The 17,988-nt window shown below is 39.7% G+C and overlaps 1 protein-coding gene across 1 annotated transcript in view; it reads left to right on the forward strand.

The window, feature by feature from the left end:
• The first annotated feature begins 2,834 nt into the window (after positions 1-2,834).
• Positions 2,835-17,988, forward strand: part of TPRG1 (tumor protein p63 regulated 1) — a 144,588-nt gene continuing 129,434 nt past the window's right edge. The window contains exon 1 of the mRNA XM_005880758.2: positions 2,835-3,007. The gene's annotated coding sequence lies outside the window, so the exon portion shown is untranslated. The remainder of the gene's footprint in view (positions 3,008-17,988) is intronic.

Raw genomic sequence — 17,988 nt, forward strand, 5'->3', positions numbered from 1 at the left:
TGCAGATCCCAGTGAGTGGCAGACGAGGGCCTAGGGCCAGGTTTTCTGTGTGACATTCATTCTACCACTGGTACTCTCCTAGGTGCATTGTTCCTTGTTCCAGTTATTGCTGGGTACGGTATGACAGGAGCACAGCATGAGCGGGGAGAAGCATTCAGGAGCCACTGGAGATGTAGCGATAATGAGAGAGCTGCTATGTGGACATGTGATGTCTTTTCACAGAGCCTCTTGCCCTTTAAAATAACACACTTCAAACAGCAATGCACCCATTGGTCCCACTCTTAAGAGACCAGGCTGGGATCCAGCATCTCTCAGCTCTCCCCCCACTTTTTTGCCCCTATTCTGAGCATAAAGACACTTGGAGCTGAGTGGGAACAGTATTTGTCTCGCAATTACTTCTAATTGCACTGTAGTTTTGTGGTGCATAAGTGGAGTGACCTAGATACCAGTTATGTGAAACTCTCTTTTCATGCTTGGGTCTGTATTAAGGAGGAGGTATATTAGGGAACAGTGGCTCAATGCATCTCCCAGTTAACATTTATATGTAACTCCACATCTCCACTTGTCAAATGGCCAGGTCTCCTTAACAGGCCAGATCTAAGGCTGCCTCTTTCTCTGTAAGGCCTCTCTGGATTACTCCATTCTTTAGATTCCCACAGCAATTTTCTGATCCTATCTTTGGTGCTCATCATTTTCCTTTTTTTAAATTGACTTTAGAGAGGGAGGAAGGGGGAGAGAGAAAGAAACATCGATGTGAAAGTCATACATTGATTGGTTGCCTCTGTATGTGCCCCAACTGGTGATGGATCCTGCAACCTAGGTAGGCTCACTGACCAGAAATCAAACTGGAGACCTTCAGGTACAAGGGTGATGCTCAATGAACTGAACCACTCCGGCCAGGGTTGGCACTCATCATTTTCTACATATTTCATCTTCCTGAATTCCTCATGCCAGCAGCAGTGTCTAATTCATTTTTCTCTTTTTGTCTACTCTGAGAACTGAGAATAGCTAAGGTAGTTGCTCAATTAAGTACTGCGAAATGAAAGCATAAACTGATTATATTCTAGACATTGTGGAGGCGTGCAAATAGACCATTTATTCTCTGGAACCTCTTCTAGGTGGCCTGACGTGATTTACCAGTTCAACCTTATTTCCTGTGGAATATCTTCATGACCGACCTCAGTGTGCCTGGAACTGTGCATATCATTTTTTTGAGAGGTGAGTGTCAGTTAGATTTTTTTAAAGAGGAAAATAACAACCTGGAATCCAACCAGAATAGTTCCCTGGTACACCCCAGTTTCTTCAGTCATCACACAAATACAATATGACTTGGCCAGAGTCTGCTGAATAGAATAGAGAATTTGGGATGAAACATTTAAAAATTCACTCATATATATCCAGCACTTTATATTTTGTCTTCTTCTTTTTTTCCAAAAATCAGTCCTCTACCAGAGACTATGTCTTATTCATTTTGTTAAATCCTTATCAATTTTGAAAACTGAGAATGGTCCAGATAGTTGCTCACTTGAATGAAAGCACCAAATTATGTTCTAGACATTGTGGAGGTAGTAAAAGACAGGTGGTTGCATTTTCTTTTTTAAAAATATATTTTTTATTGATTTCAGAGAGAAAGGGAGAGGGAGAGAGAGATAGAAACATCAATGATGAGAGAGAATCATTGATCGGCTGCCTCCTGCACAACCCCCATTGGGGATGGAGCCCACAACCCAGCCATGTGCCCTTGACCGGGATTGAACCTGGGGCCCTTCAGTCCCCAGGCCGACGCTCTACCCACTAAGCAAAACCAGCTAGGGCAGTAGATGAATTTTCACAGTTTATACTGACTCTCTATACAGAAAACTCTAATTTGGGTTTTGAAATCAATTCATTAAGATTCAATTACCCCACTAAGCAAAACCAGCTAGGGCAGTAGGTGAATTTTCATAGTTTATACTGACTCTCTATACAGAAAACTCTTATTTGGGTTTTGAAATCAATTCATTAAGATTCAATTACATTTTCTAGCAATTGTTGCTATGCCAAGTGTTATTCTAGGTTCATTCTCAAATGCTTCCTTTCAAATTCAACATACCTAAAAGAGTGATGATACCCCCCCAATTTACAGATGATCAAAAATATCAGCTCAGAATGGTCAAAATATGACTTGCCATAGGGTGCAAGGCCATTAAATGGCAGATTGGGATTCATTAAGTAGATATTAATTAATTATCATTAATTCAATATGTATTTATTTGGTACCTACTACATGTTAATCTTTATGGGAGAATATGATGCAGTCATTAACTTCAAGGGGCTCAAAGTATAGTGAGAGAGACATACACTTAAATGGAAAACAATAGCATGTGGCAAGTACTCTAATAGGATTACTGCCCAGAGATCCCAAGTATATGTGTAGTGTTTCTGTTTGTCTCAGAGATATACCACTCTACATGTCCTCTATACCTGATACAAAAGTGGTGATAATGCTCAAAATCACAAATATCCCATAAGTCAAATCATCATCAAAGAATTTTAATAGTAGGATTGTAAGCTTCAGACTTAAACTTTCTTACAGTTAACTGGGGGCACATACATCCCATGGGGGAATGGACAGAAGGCTACTCCTGCTCACTCCATCAAAATATTTTAATGAAAGAGGAAGTTGGCAGAAAAACCCAGGACTTCTTGAAGGAGAGGACAGGAGAGAGAGGTGTGTCACTGTAAACGAGAAAAGCCCCACCCACACGCCCAGTTCCTTGTCTCTGACAGATTGAGTTCCACCCTGTAAACATCCTCAGTCCTTTCATTGACCATTTGTGACTGAGCACTTCACACTCAGCCCACTCGGTGAGGTGAGATTCACTCTGAGTGGGTGACAGCACCAGGGCACCCTCCTCTTTGGCTTCATCTGTGCCAACCACACCTCTACCAGTCACTGCCTGTTGTCAGAGTCCCTTCATCCAAGAAGAGATAGAAGAGTGTTGAGGACCAGCCACAACCTAGTCAGGTAAGGCCAGATGGCTTGTCACCAGTTCTGCAAAGAGATCAGGTTTCTCTCTATAAACTGATTGCTCCTGTCTCTTAGCCTGTATTTCTTGTCACCTCTGCCATTGCCTTGTAGTTCCAAGTAGGCCTATTGTTTTCCATGACCATATGACTGTCCACTCTTCCGCACTGCCCACGGTTGATGAGATTTGTAGACCAGCATGTCTAAGCCTATTCAATCACTTGGCACACTTATCTATAAGATGATTTTTAATCTTAAAAGCAGTGCAATTGGTATAATTTTCTCTATTCAGTCGCTTACTAAACTGAGGCTTGGTGAATTAGAGTGTTGTTGTTTTTTTAAGTTTGATTAGCAGTCTAAGGCCAAGATTAGGTTTAATTCCTCCTTCTCTCTCTACTATACCACTCAGCAGGTCATACCTTATCTGAAAAAGCCAAAAGAAGGGAAAGGGGCTTCCTGAACTGTCAAATGACAAACAAAAGGTATTATTTCCTTGCAGGCAGGTTGGAAGGGATATTTTTGAATTCATCTGAGATTTTATAATGATATATAAGCTCCATCAACTAGGGCTATTTTTAAAGAACACATGAGAATATATATGTAAAGGGGCCCTGTAAGCTGAAAAGTAATATGCAAATTCAGGAAGATGACTCCATGGAGCCTGAAACATGCTCCAGCTCTCTGTGTAAGATGGCTTTCATTTGGGCTGAATGACACTATCCTAATGTCAGCAGCTGCATTATGAGGCATAGATCACAAAGGCCCTGAGGAAATATTTAGCTTTTCAGTCTTACTGTGATATGTGGAAAAGAAAATCTCAACAGGAGGGAACAAAACACCCCCTGAATCTCTTCAAATTGACTCCGGCAATTTCCCCTCTTATGACAGCTATCATTATATAGTATTGTTCTACTATATAACAAGAAAATCTCATCTTCAGTGATTATGTAGTTTATTTTTTAAGGTACTAATTTTAGCAATCATTTTTTCCTTCATTCTCAAGAGGTTGTATCATTCTTAGTTGTGGAAGGAAATGTTTTGTGTGTGTGTGTGTGTGTGTGTGTGTGTGTGTGTGTGTGTGTGTGTGTGTATTTGAGTTTGTTATGACAGTGCTAATATTCATCCCATGGGTTGAAATGCTATACAATCTTTGGCAGACTTCTGGATATTCTTAGTGTCTGTCTAGCTCTAATGAACTTACAGGAATCACATACTCAATTACCTAATTCAAAATAGAGAAAGTGAAGCCCAGAAAGATGACATAATGTGAACAAGGCCACCAGCCAGTGATCATTAGATCTGTAGGTCAAATGCAAGTCTCTGATTCCTTTACTGCTTATGGCATGGAGCAAATGGTGCAGGCATCCTTGGACAGAAGCATTAGCTGTGTCATTTTAAGGATTGTACTGACTATCCTTTAAGAGTCCTTTCAATTAAAAGTTTTGGGGCACTTTGACCTTTTCTTGGCATCTAGTGGAAATATTATACCCCATAGAATAGGGGCATTATTCACAAAAGCATCTTTCCTTATTATCTTGGTTCTTGTGGAATATTTGTTTCAGTCAAATTTTGGAACTTCTCCTTAGATGTAATGTTGGGAGATGAACAAGCAGTGGTGATGTCTTCATTTTATTCAACCAATCTAGATCTTTCCTTGTATCTTCTAGGATCCTTCGAGGAGGTTTCACTCATTTTAGAACTTGTAATGCTAGTTGGTCTTTTATTCAGAGTTGTAGAATCTAATGGCATGGTTGAACTTGAGAGTTTCTTTAATCCAGGGTCTGCAGACCAGCAGCCATAGGTGAATTCAGCATACAGATGTGTGTATGTGTTTTTTTGTTTTTATTTTTGTTTTGTGTGTGTGTGTTTGTTTTTTTGTTTTGTTTTGTTTTGTCCTGTAGTGGTAAACAAAACTGAGGTAGTTGCAAATATTTAACATTCAGGACATTTCTTATAAAAATCAGTTATTTCATTTTTTTAGGAAAATGAGATCTAGTAATAATGGATCCATATTCCCACATAGAAAACAAACACTAGGTCTGGGCAGCATATATTTCCTCTAGATGGAGCATGTATTCTCAAATTTTTCACAGTCCCTGTAGGATTTGAGTTTGTCAATACTGATCACTTTCAACCTCATACGTGTTCAAACCATTCTCTTTCAAGGGAAACCTAAGTCTATATAATGCTAGGCCATGCCACAGATCAATGGTACCAGGGGGTAGATGAAATTAATTCTTTGGCCTTAACCTCTCATTATTTAAGAGGCAGGAGGAGAAATGACTTCAGTAGGATATAGGGATAAAGAGCAATGACCCTTCTCCAAAGGGGCTTATTAGTATTGAAAATATGTACACAGGGCAAAATATGATAAATAATGCATGAAGTTAAAAGCAAATATTGTTGGTTTTACTGATTAGAGATATATTCATAGCAACTAGCTAGGTTGCCATCAGGGATGGTTGTAAGGAGGAAAGGATGTTTGACCTGGGCTTTGAACAGGTAGAGGTGAAATGAGTTTACAGCAAAAGAAGAATTTAAGCAAATGCATAAGACAGTACTTGCAGTATAGAATGAATTCTCAAGCTGTTTATGGGGCTAGTGGGACTGAAGGGAGGATGAGGCTGGGAATTTGGGTCTGCAGCAGATCCTGGGTATTGAGTGACAGGCTGAGTTTCAGATCAGGCATAGCGTTGCGAACTTGAGGAGCATTACAACTATTCACTGAACATTTGTCCAAGCTCATGACCATCCAAGTCTACAACTTGGTAGTGACAGAAAATCTTTTAGATATCACTTATCTCTCTTCTTTAAGTTTTTTCAGAAGAATTAAGAGAGAAGAAAACACTTCTAAACACAGAGGACAGTATCAGATGCTTAGTGAGGGAGATAAGGTGGTAATACACAATGGAATTAAAAAGATGGATGAGCCCTAACCAGTTTGGCTCAGTGGACTGAGCATTGGCCTGCAGACTGAAGGGTCCTGGATTTGATTCCAGTTAAGGGCACGTACCTTGTACTTCGGTTGCAAGCTCCTCCCTAGCCAGGGTCCTGGTTGGGGCTCCTGCAGGAGGCAACCAATTGATGTGAGAAAAACACATCAATATTCTCTCTGTCTTTTCCTCTCTTTTCTACTCTCTCTAAAAATCAATGGAAAAAATCCTCCGGTGAGGATTAAAAAAAGAAAGATTGATGAAAATATTTTTAAAATACATTGAGCAAATGTAAGAAATATTTGGATAAAAATATGGCAATATTTTTAAAAATAAAGTCTATTCCTTTGGTTACAAAAGTGATGTTACATAAATTCTAACTTGTGGGATATAAAGCGTTATGTTTAATTGATAAGCTTTGTCCTTTGTCCTGGGAATCAGTCATCCTTGTATAGGTATAGAAGGTCCTTGAATGTCCTGGCCCTCGACTCTTCCATAATAAACACAGCTGGAGCATTCCACAAGTATCTGAATGCTCTACTGTAGCTTACAGAATTCCTCATGGGTTGAACAGAAAGTTCTAGTCTTGTGAAAGGCTGTATCAGTCACCCCAAAAATGTTTCACACATACCCCAAGATGTTTGTGTAATAAACCAAACTTCTCTCATTTGCACATGGTTGTGTGTGAGATTGGTTCAGAATTATACATATATCTCAAAGGCCTTTGCTTCAAGGGATGTAGGTAGGTGATGTGCCACAGAGTAAAATGAGGTATGTGAACAAGATTCATTCATTTAAAACTATTTCACATCTATTCAATACAAACATCTTTTCAAAAACTATTCATTCAAATTGTTTATTAAATATGTGTTCTAAGGTTTGGAAAAACAACATCAGTGAACAAAAAGAAATAATTTCTGCTCTCAAGCAGTTTACATTTCTAATGAGACAGATGGAAAATAAACAAAACTAGCCAGTAAAATCTTATATAATTAAAGGGTAATATGCAAATTGACCGAACGGTGGAATGACCAGAATGCCCGTGGCCCCTCACCTGGCTGGCCTTAACCCCCACCGGGCACCACCACCCCGATCGGGGGCGGGGCTGGCCAGCAAAGCACGCACAGCCCCTCATCCCGGCCAACCCTGCCCCTGATCAGCCCCCCAGCCCAGCCAGCCCACTCCCAATGGCCCCCATCAGGGGCAGGCTGGCTGGACCCCACCAGTGCATAAATTGGTGTACTGGGCCTCTAGTATATAATATATGAGATATAGAAAGAAATAGAACAGAAAAGGGGATAGGAAGTCTTAAAGAGTTGAGATTTTACAGAGGGTGCTTAGGGAGGAATGAATTGTTATCTGAGTAAAGAGCCTAATGATACAAGGAAGTGAGCCAGGTAAACACCTGGAAAAAAGCATCCCAGGCAGTTGCAACAGCTAGTGCAAAGGTCCTGAGGCTAGGAGCATGGCTTCTTGGCACCTTTAAGGAATAAGGCATAGATTGAATTGAGTGGAAAACTCTTTGGAATTAAAGTTAGAATAAATGATGGTGGAGAGGGATGGGGGAAGCCATAATGAAGGACTCTGAAAGACATAGTAAGAACTTTGACTTTCTTTTTTTTATTGTTTAAAGTATTACAAATAGTAGTGCATATGTCATTCTGAATAAAATAGGAGCCATTTTAAAATTACATAGTCTGACTTACATTTCAAAGGGATCCCTCTGTTTGTGTGCTAAGAATAGATGAGGGTGGGGTGGGGAGAGAGCAGGCAGAAGCAGGAAGTTCATTAGGGAGTTATTGCTATAGAACAGATGAGTGATGTGGAAGCTTGGACAAGCAGGTAGTGGTGGAAGTGTTGACAAGTGATTGGATCTTGTGATTGACTAATTGTATGGGGAAAACAGCTAAGCATGACTCCAAGATTTTTTGCTGAGTGACCAGTAGAAAAGGGTGGCATTTATCCAAGATAGAGAAGACTATGAGAGAAATGGTTTTATGGGAACAGCAGGAACTTACTTTTGCACAGGTTAAATTGGAGATGTCAAGTAGGGAGCTAATATATGAATCCGGGATCCAGTGAGGGTTTATGAGCTGAAGATAAAAAATGAGAGTCATCAATATACATGATATTTACAGTGATGACATTAAATTAGATCACCAAAGAAATTATTCTAGACAGAAAAGTTAAGAGGTAATGGCTGACATGAGGTTCTATAATGTTTTTGGGTTAGGATGGCGAGGAGAATTTAGTTAATAGTGTACCAAAGAGAAAGGGGCATGGTGGGTGGAGGTGGTCCATGCCAGAAGAGAGGAGGTTTTTATCACTAAAATTGTTTAAAATCCCCAGCACATGGTATAATGAAAAGCATTTTTCATTTGCATTTTCTATAAACAATGCGGCCCTTTATCATTATCTGCATCCTGGAGCAGGACACAACTACTACTCCCACCATCCTCTCTGTCTCTGGTTCCACAGGAACCACAAAAGGAGATGGAGAAGGAGCAGCTGGAGTGGTGGGCGAACTCCAGGTGAGCATTGGTGTGTTCTGGTATCCAAGTGAAGAAATCTTCAAGGAGGAGAGAGTGGTCAGGCAGCACAGATGCACTGAGAAGTAGAATGAGATATTGTCAGAGATCTGAATGCAGCAAAGTTGGTGTGGGTTCAAGAGAGAATGAGAGAAAAGGAATTGGGGCTGGTGACTGTACACATTCCTTTTAATGAGATTATTTGTAAAGGGACCCAGAGAAATGGGTGCAAGCTGGCTTTTTTTTTCTTAAGATAGGAGAAAGAGAATAGAATATACTTTTGTAGAAACTGTAACTTGATTGATACACATAGATATTTTATTTATCTGTTCTACCCCTGTGAAGTTGTCCTGCTAAGAGTTATGCTCTTACATTTTTTCAGGGAAGAAAAATAAGGCTCAAGAGGTTGGAGATATCTGCCCCAAATCACATACCATATTAATAATAGATGGGATTCAAACCTGGGTTCTAAAGGTCAAGTTCATTTTCTCTCCACTGCCACTGCCTTAGACTAGACGATTTTAGAGATCACTTACAGCTTTAGAATTCTCTATAAAGCTCTCTGAAACGTTCACCTTGTTATTAAGGACCTTTAATAAACCCACGGGCATTCACAGTTCTCAGCAATGTCTCCTGAATCAAGTACTATTTACTAGATGAAGATGTTTGGGGTCTTGGGAGAAAAATAGAACTCAGCATTCTACATCGATGAAAACTTGCAAGTACGGCCAATACAGGCCTCCAGGTTGAATCTCTACATGCCAGAGGATGGGAATGCAATTTCTTAGGCCTATAATCACGACTGAGTTTCACATTAACCTCTTCCTCTAGTGGTGGATTTGTATCTATTACTAACATTATGCTACACCCTCAATACTATCTGCTGCTTTCTGTCCAAGTTCTTTCCATTTACATGGAGCTCCAAACCTACATTTCTGGGTCATCAACCCTACCTTGTTCTGAATTGGGACATTGCTACTCTTTAAGCAAGGGTACATTGAAATAAATATTATTTAATCCAGTCCTGGACAATATATGCAGGATAGAAAGCTTTGAACACCATTTTTCAACCCTCCCCCCACCCTATCCCTGTGGTCACCATAGAAAGGCAACTCCTGGAATAAAATATTACCATTGTTTTTCAGCAACAAATCACACTGTGACTGTTTAGTTGGTTTTGTGCAAGAGCTCTTAGATGCATATATATCCAGACAGCTCAGTCTGTCCCTATGGTGTCCTTATAATGCTCCTATTTTCCTTTGTACAGATTCCTATACAGATTCTTTTATCCAGCTTTCTGTAATTACCTATTTGCAGAACAGATTCTTTCACAGACAATGTACTTCTTAAGGGTAGAAATTGTATTTGCTGGTTTTCTCCTACTCTCTAACTCTTCCTTTTCCCTAGCATAGTGCTTGGCACAGAGATGGTTCCCCCAAAATGTGTTTGAATCATTAAATTAAATTGAGCATTTTGTACCATGTAGAGATAATCTGTCACAGGAGCAAAAGTGGAGTACCCAAGATCAAGATATTCTTAGATGCAGAATTAATGAATTAGGCAAATCAAATTTATAACCATAGAAGCCAACTGGTGTGGCTCATTTTGCTCTATAATCAGAGGTACACAAACCTGTGTAGTGGATATGTCCATTTTGAAAATTTCACACCAGCATTACTCATGCCTATAATCCCTCAGTGGAGTCGGTATAATTAACAGCTGTTGATATAGTAAACATTGGTTTAATTGTTGATGTTTTAATAAATGAATAACTCATGTGAATAAGTAAGACAAAGAATATGAAAGTAATAAAAATTCCCAAACCCCAATCTTTCAATTTTACAACTAAAAAAATATTACAAATTAAAACATATATTGGATTCATTTAAACCATTAACTATGATTTTTTAAAATTATAAAATCCTCTTCTGACCTAAAGGAAAATGAGCTTTATATACATATATTTTAATTTTTTATTGAAGTGTAGAGAGGGAGGTTGATGTCTGAAACCACAGGTAGTACTGAACCACATAGGGATGTATGTTTTTCCATACGTGCCTATAAAGTTTAATTTATAAATTAGGCACAATAAGAGATTAAGGATAATATAAACAATAATAACTAATAATAAAATAAAACAACTATAATAATATACTGTAATAAAAGTTTTGTGAATAGCTTTGAGGCTATTATTAAGTAATCCCTGGACGAAGGAATGATTCATGTCCTGGGAAGGACAGAGCAGGAATACACAATATTTTATCACGCTACTCAGAATAGCACACAATTTAAAATTTATAAATTGTTTATTTATGGAATTTTCTATTTAATAATTTCGGACTGTGGTTGACTGCATAACTAAAACTGCAGAAGGTAAAACCATGGATATATTTTTGGAAGCACATGATGCAATGATTTGATATATGTATATATTACAAAATGATCACCACATTACACCACAGTAAGTCTAGTTGATACCCATCATTACCATAGTTACAACATTTTATTTTTGTGTGTGATGCAAACTTTTAAGATCTACACTATTAGCAACTTTAAAATATGCAAAACAGTATTATTAACTATGATTGTTATGCTGTACATTCCATTCCATGACTTACTTATTTTATAACTGGAAATTTGTACCTTTTGACTTCCTTCACCCATTTCCCCACACCTTATCCCCTGCCTCTGGCAACCACCAATCTGTTCTCTGTACCTATGAGCTTGAGGTTTTGTGTTTGTTTGTTTTAGATTTCACATATAAATGAGCTTCATATTTTACTGAGACTTAAATTGCTACATTTCTGGGAGGACCATATGTACAAATTTGGCCATATGTACCAAGAACCTTAAATTTGCAAACTTTTTGACCCAACATTTCCATTTTAGGAATTTTTACTAAGAAAAAAAAATAAGGATTATGAAAAATTTTCCCTACATGGATCTTCAATGCATAGTCGATATAAAAGCAAAGTTAAAAGGAAGCAACATGAATAGGGGCTGAGTTAAATAAATATAACTTATTGTATAATGGAGCCCTACTCAGCCACTAATATGCTGTTGTAGGAAATTATTTATGTACTGTGCAGTGTAGCACAGTGGTGGAAATAGGCTTGAAGTCCAAGAGACTTTGATCAATCTAGAGCTCTCATCACTTACTAACTATGTGATCTTGAGCAAATTTCTCAACTTTTCTAAGCTGCAGTATCCTAACCTGTAAAATGAGGCAAATTACAATACGTTTGAAATTAGCCAATGCAGTTAAAGCCAAGTATTTGGCAAACAGTAAGTTCTTAATAAGCAGTATCCTTCTCAATATTTTAATTGTAAAGAGGAAATTTTGAAATAATATTTACAGCATAACTCCATTTTTGAAGTAGAAAAATGATATTATCTATATAATAAAAGCCCAGTGACCAAAACGGTGGAACAACCAGAACGATTAGAGACCAGGGCGATCAGGCAGGCAGGTGAGTGGCTAAGGGCGATGAGACAGGCAGGCGAGTGGTTAGGGCAGTGGTTGGCAAACTGCAGCTCGCAAGCCACATGTAGCTCTTTGGCCCCTTGAATGTGGCTCTTCCACAAAATACCATGTGCGGGCACACACAAACAGAGGGATTGAAACTTTGTGGCCCATGCGCAGAAGTCGGTATTTTGGGGAAGAGCCACACTCAAGGGGCAAAAGGGACGCATGTGGCCCTCGAGCCGCAGTTTGCCGACCACTGGGTTAGGGGCAATCATGCAGGCAGACGAGTGGTTAGGGGTGATCAGGCAGGCAGGCGAGTGGTTAGGGGTGATCAGGCAGGCAGGCAGAGTGGTTAGGGGCGATCAGGCAATCAGGCGAGCAGTTAGGAGCCAGCGGTCCTGGATTGTGAGAGGATGCAGGCCGGGCTGAGGGACACCCCCCACCCCCCATGCAAGAATTTCATGCACCGGGCCTCTAGTCCACAGATAAATGTAGAAGTCTGAAAGGATATACATAAAAAATTTTTACTTTCTTTTTCTCATTTCTTTTCCTTCTTTTGCTTTTAATGTATGGTCTACAACATAGTTGGGAAAGTTAAATGTGTCCAAATAATCATTAACATCAATCCCAATAAATTAACATCTGCTCATGCCGTAATTCTTTACCTGTTATCACTCTTTTCCTCATTGCCAAGTCATGAAAATCTCACTATACCATTGTCTCTCAAGACCGTACATCCAGTGGCTGGCAGTGCTAGGCTAATTACCTCCAGTTTCCCTTGTTCCTCTTCCCTTGTCCTTCTGTCATAACATATGTGTTATACATCATAAACATTTATTAAGCTTCTGTTCTGTTCAGAACATTTAGTGTTGGCAGTGGGAGTGAGATGCAAAGCAGCACAGAGGATGGTTTCTGACCTGGGGTTGCTTAGAGTTCCCCTGGAAGGAAAGGACTCCTACCTGTGGTGCATGCAATGCTTCATCTTGTTGAAGAGGCTCTTCTGTCTCAATCCTGTTTTGGTGGCTAAGGAGAGCTTCCTTAAGCAGAGAGGACTGAGCTATTAGGTGGACTTGAAAATGAAGTGTATTTCCATGGCCTACAGTTATTGTGGTCTCTGAGTAGGATGGAGACTTTCCAAACTCCTGTGTCACCACAACCTGTGTATGTGAATACCGCATCCATTTGCAGCCAGGGTTCAGGGTCTGAAGAAGGGGCCGCACACAAATGAATACACTAGACAAGATATATAAATTTAGAAGGCATAGGGGGGCCAGGTGGAAAACTTCCCTCTAGTGGAGAAGCTCCCCCAAAACTCGGTCCAGTCTGTTTTTTATGCACTTGAATACACATTTGCCCTTTAGGAATGAACAGGCATATCAAAGGTAAAGTTTGGTAAACAGTAAAAGGATTATCAGGTTAGGGAATTGCCTTGAGCCATTTGGTCAATGGCAGAGCAATATTATGCTGATTTCCAGCCCTGCTGAATATCGAATTAATATGCTAACTACTGTTGGTCTTAGCCTCTGGCATGTGTATAGGTTTCTTATATGATTGTCTCTTTACCCACTACTTTCTGGGTTATTAGAATTTTATTCTTATTTCAATCAATTCCTCTTGTACCCATAGCCCTAGGACTAGGACATATTGACTTGGTACACTTCCTTGAAGCATTATCTTAACAATTTTTTCCTCAATCATAAGTATAATGTATGTTCAATGCAAAAAAATCAGAAATTAAAAAAATTAAAGATTATCCATAAGTCAGTCATTCAGAGATAATCATAACATTTTGGTGCATGTGGCTCCAATGCAAATGTGGGTTGTTGTTTTTTAGTATAATATTTTATAATCATTATTTCTTCTTCATAATAACATAACTTTTTATGTCAATTAATATTTGTCTACAGGATTATTCTCTGACATCTTTTACACCCTCCCTCTCTCAGAGATAAACTTCTTTTTTAATACTTTAGCATGCTAATTTGTCATATTTGTATTTTCTTATTTATATATACTTTAAGTTGTAAATAAAACCATTTTGTATGTGTCACTTCAGACCCTGCTTTTTCACTTAGCATTATCTGTCATTTAATTGTCTTCAAAAATATGATTTTTAAGCGTTGCATTATATTCCACTATGGGTGTGTACACAGTGATACAATAAGTACTTTTAAAAAATACATTTTTATTGATTTCAGAGAGGAAAAGAGAAGGAGAGAGAGATGGAAATATCAATGATGAGAGAGACTCATTCATTGGCTGCCTCCTGCACACCCCACACTGGGGATGGAGCCTGCAATCCAGGCATGTGCCCTGACTGGGAATCAAACCCAGGACCCTTCATTCCACAGGCCCACACTCTATCCACTTAGCCAAACCAGCTAGGGCACAATACGTACCTTTAAGTTTAAATATCTCTAATTTAGGATTGATGCTTACATTATTATCCCCTCTTCTTGTCTCTAACCTTCATGCAAGAAGGTCTATTTTTGATTCATCTTTGAGTTGTAGTTGCAGTCAATTAGCAAAATCATTCATTCTAGTTGAGATGAACTCTAAGAGGAAGCTTTCACTAGTGGAGGAATCTGGAAAGCTATGGCTGGGTTGTTTCAGAGGCTGGAGAAGAAGCTTTGGTCCACAATGTTATGGTTGGTCCAGGTGGAAGAGAGAATTTCACTTTGCATGGACCAGGTCTAGCTGGATGGAACCTCATGTTAGGTAGGTCAGTGTTCTCTGAAGTGCAGCTCTCATTGTTTGACAGTAACAGCTAATAACAGAGAAGTTCCTACCATTCCGTGTATTCTTGCTTGTTGAATTAAAAATAAAAAACAAGCTAATGCCTTATTCTTACTGATTTTTTTTCCCCTGATGCTCTTAAAGATGTAATTTTAAAAAGTTTAAAATTATTTTTTAATCCTCACCTGAGGACATGTTTTTATCAATTTTAGAGAGATAGGAAGGGAGAGAGACATCCATGTGAGAGAGAAATATTGATTGGTTGCCTCCTGTACACCCCCCAACCAGGGATCAAACCCTCAACCTTTTTTTTTTTTTTCATTTTAGAGAACATTTATTAAAGCCAGGGACAGTAAAACTCTCCACTTTGATGTAGAATGGGGGCTCCACACCAGGCCCATGTGGAGTCCTAGACTAGTAGAGCTGAAAGGAAATTTGGGGACCAAGTGGCTCAATACCCTCCTAGACCACGTGAAAAATAAAAAAACAAAAACAATGCCCAAAGAGAAGAAATGACTTACATCTGAACCCAGATTTCCTGACTCCTACTACCTCAAGGCTTTCTCCACCATCGCTAGTTGTCATATACTCTATTCCTACTTATGTAAATTCATCTTAAAAAGATTCAGTTGATTATTAGACTTCTCTAGCCTTCCTTTTGCTCCAATCTTTAAAATTATGTTTTGAAATTCTACTATACTTTAGGTACTTTGCTAGGTACATTAGCTCCTCTAATTCTTATACTGTCCTGAGGTAAATATTGCATCCACTACACATTGGAGGAAACTGAGGCTAAGGATTTTTAAATTGTTACCCAACCTCAGGCAGCTGGTGACTTGTGGAGTCTGGATCAAAACCCAGTATCTCCCTGACTCCAATGTTTCTCTACTGTGTCAGTCTTATTCCTGACACAGGAATTGATTACATGACATGAATCAATTTATGTCTTTACTGTTCCTGTCCATTATCTTGTGGAATGCTTTGCTTAATTTTCCAAATACGTGTGCCTCTGAGTTGTAGGTGAGTGATCTTGATACATCACGCACAAAGTTGTGTTTAAACCAAAAGGACATATTTCCGTCTCTAATGGAGGAAACTAAATGGCATGGCTTAGCTATTTCTACTGTTTGGCTAAGGTCCCAAATAGGGTTGAAGTTTCACAACTGAAAACAAACAAAAATTAAAGTTTTGTGAAAATTGGGGAAAAAATGCATGAAAGGAAAAGAAAACAGAAAAACTTCTTCAATACCATGTAAGTAATGTTTTCCTACTCAGAGAGAGAATACATTTCAGGCAGAATCACTGAGGTCAGAAAAATTATTCAAGAGTTTATGGGGATGAAGGACATTTAGGACAATGTTTTAGCATATGAATTTGTTTGGCCAGGCCTTTTCTCTTTATTACTTCTCAAAAAGAGATGGGCTATATTATGACTTTGGACTCAGCATAATACAAGATGGAAGAAGGAAAGTATTTTACTCTAGTTAGACCAATGTTTTTTTTTTTTTTTAAATCTAGCCTATGCCAAGGTCAGGCTGATATAGAGTGGCTCCTGTTGACAGTCCCCCCTCACTACCCTTCTCCCTTTAAAATGGGGGCAGTGCCACCTCTTCCTTCTCCAATTTCACATCACTTGCTGGGAACTTTGGTGGAGGAAACTAGAACTTCTATCAAATGACTCTGTCCAATCCATCTGTAACTAAAGGCTTTGTCCTCAGAAGATCTAAACATTGGAAGTACATTGGACACATCACTCTAAGACAAGTATTTTCCTCCACCTTTATTCCTTATGTAATTTACATAACAAGTTTGTAACTTCTTGGCCAATATAGCAGTTTCATAACTTCATGTGATAAAACTTGCACAATAGACACTATCTTTCTCCATCACACAAACACAACTTTGTGGGGGATGTATCAAGATCACTCACCTACAACTCAGAGGCACATGTATTTGGAAAATTTGATTTTGTTCCCTGCATGCAGTCTTTGCACATCAGTGGGGAGATAAAAGTCATTGCCAAATAGCCTAACTATCTGTGTGTAGGAATAGTCTCCATTTGGTACACATTTTAGTTTTTTTCTGACTCTAATTATTGGAGAATCCCTGAAGGCCAAATTTTGGTATATTTTCTGTGTAAAACGGAATCTTTTTTTCCCCTTTGATAATGGGTATTGGAAAATGAGGAATCAGGGATGAAAATGTAAGAGCTAAAATAAAAACCTTTACGGTTTCAATGGTTTGAATAGAACTAATACTTTATTTCCTCATTTTATCATCTTGATAATGTTTTTAATGTAGAAAATTAGAAAATATAATTAGTCATGAAAACACGATAATCCACCCTAACTGGTTTGGCTCAGTGGATAGAGTGTTGGCCTGCGGACTGAAGGGGCCTGCTTTCAATTCTGGTTGTGGGCTCGATCCCTAGTAGGAGGGTGTGCAGGAGGCATCCAATCAATGTTGCTCTCTCATCATTGATGTTTCTATCTTTCTCTCCCTGTTCCTTCCTCTCTGAAATCCATAAAAAACATGTATATTAAAGACAAACAAACAAAAACACGATAATCCCATTCTCTCCCCCCGCCCCACCTAAAAAAAAGGCAGTGCTAACATTTTTGTGGCTATCCTTATAAACATTCTTGTGTGTGTGTATACCTGTGCCCTCTCGCAGTCTGGGACCCCTCGGGGGATGACCACTTGCTGGCTTAGGCCCGCTCCCCGGGGGATCAGGCCTAAGCTGGCAGTCAGACATCCCTCTGGCAGCCTGGGAGCCCTCAGCGGATGTCCACTTGCCAGTGGGGAGCAGGCCTAAGCTGCAGTCGGACATCCTTAGCACTGCTGAGGAGGCGGGAGAGGCTCCCACCACCACCGCTGTACTGGCAGCCGTCAGCCTGGCTTGTGGCTGAGCAGAGTTCTCCCTGTGGGAGCGCACTGACCACCAGGGGGCAGCTCCTGCATTGTGTGTGTCATAGTGACCAGTGATTCCCAGTTGCTCTGCTGTTAGGGTCAATTTGCATATTACCCTTTTATTATATAGGAATGCCTGGCCAGTCTGGGTGAGGGGCTGATGGCTGTTTGCAGGCTGGCCACAGCCCCTTCAGTGTGGGGGTCCCCACTGGGGTGACTGGCCAGCCTCGGTGAGTGGCTGATGGCAGTTTGTAGGCTGGCCAAACCCCCCAGTGGGAACCCTCACCCCTGAGTGAGTGGCTGATGGCTGTTTGCAGGCTGGCGACAGCCCTTTCAGGGTGGGGGTCCCTGCTGTGGTGCCTGGCCAGCCTGGGTGAGGGGCTGAGGGCCGTTTTCAGACTGGCCACA

This window comes from Myotis brandtii, unplaced genomic scaffold (genome assembly GCF_000412655.1).
Source record: "Myotis brandtii unplaced genomic scaffold, ASM41265v1 scaffold652, whole genome shotgun sequence".
Taxonomy (NCBI): Eukaryota; Metazoa; Chordata; class Mammalia; order Chiroptera; family Vespertilionidae; genus Myotis; species Myotis brandtii.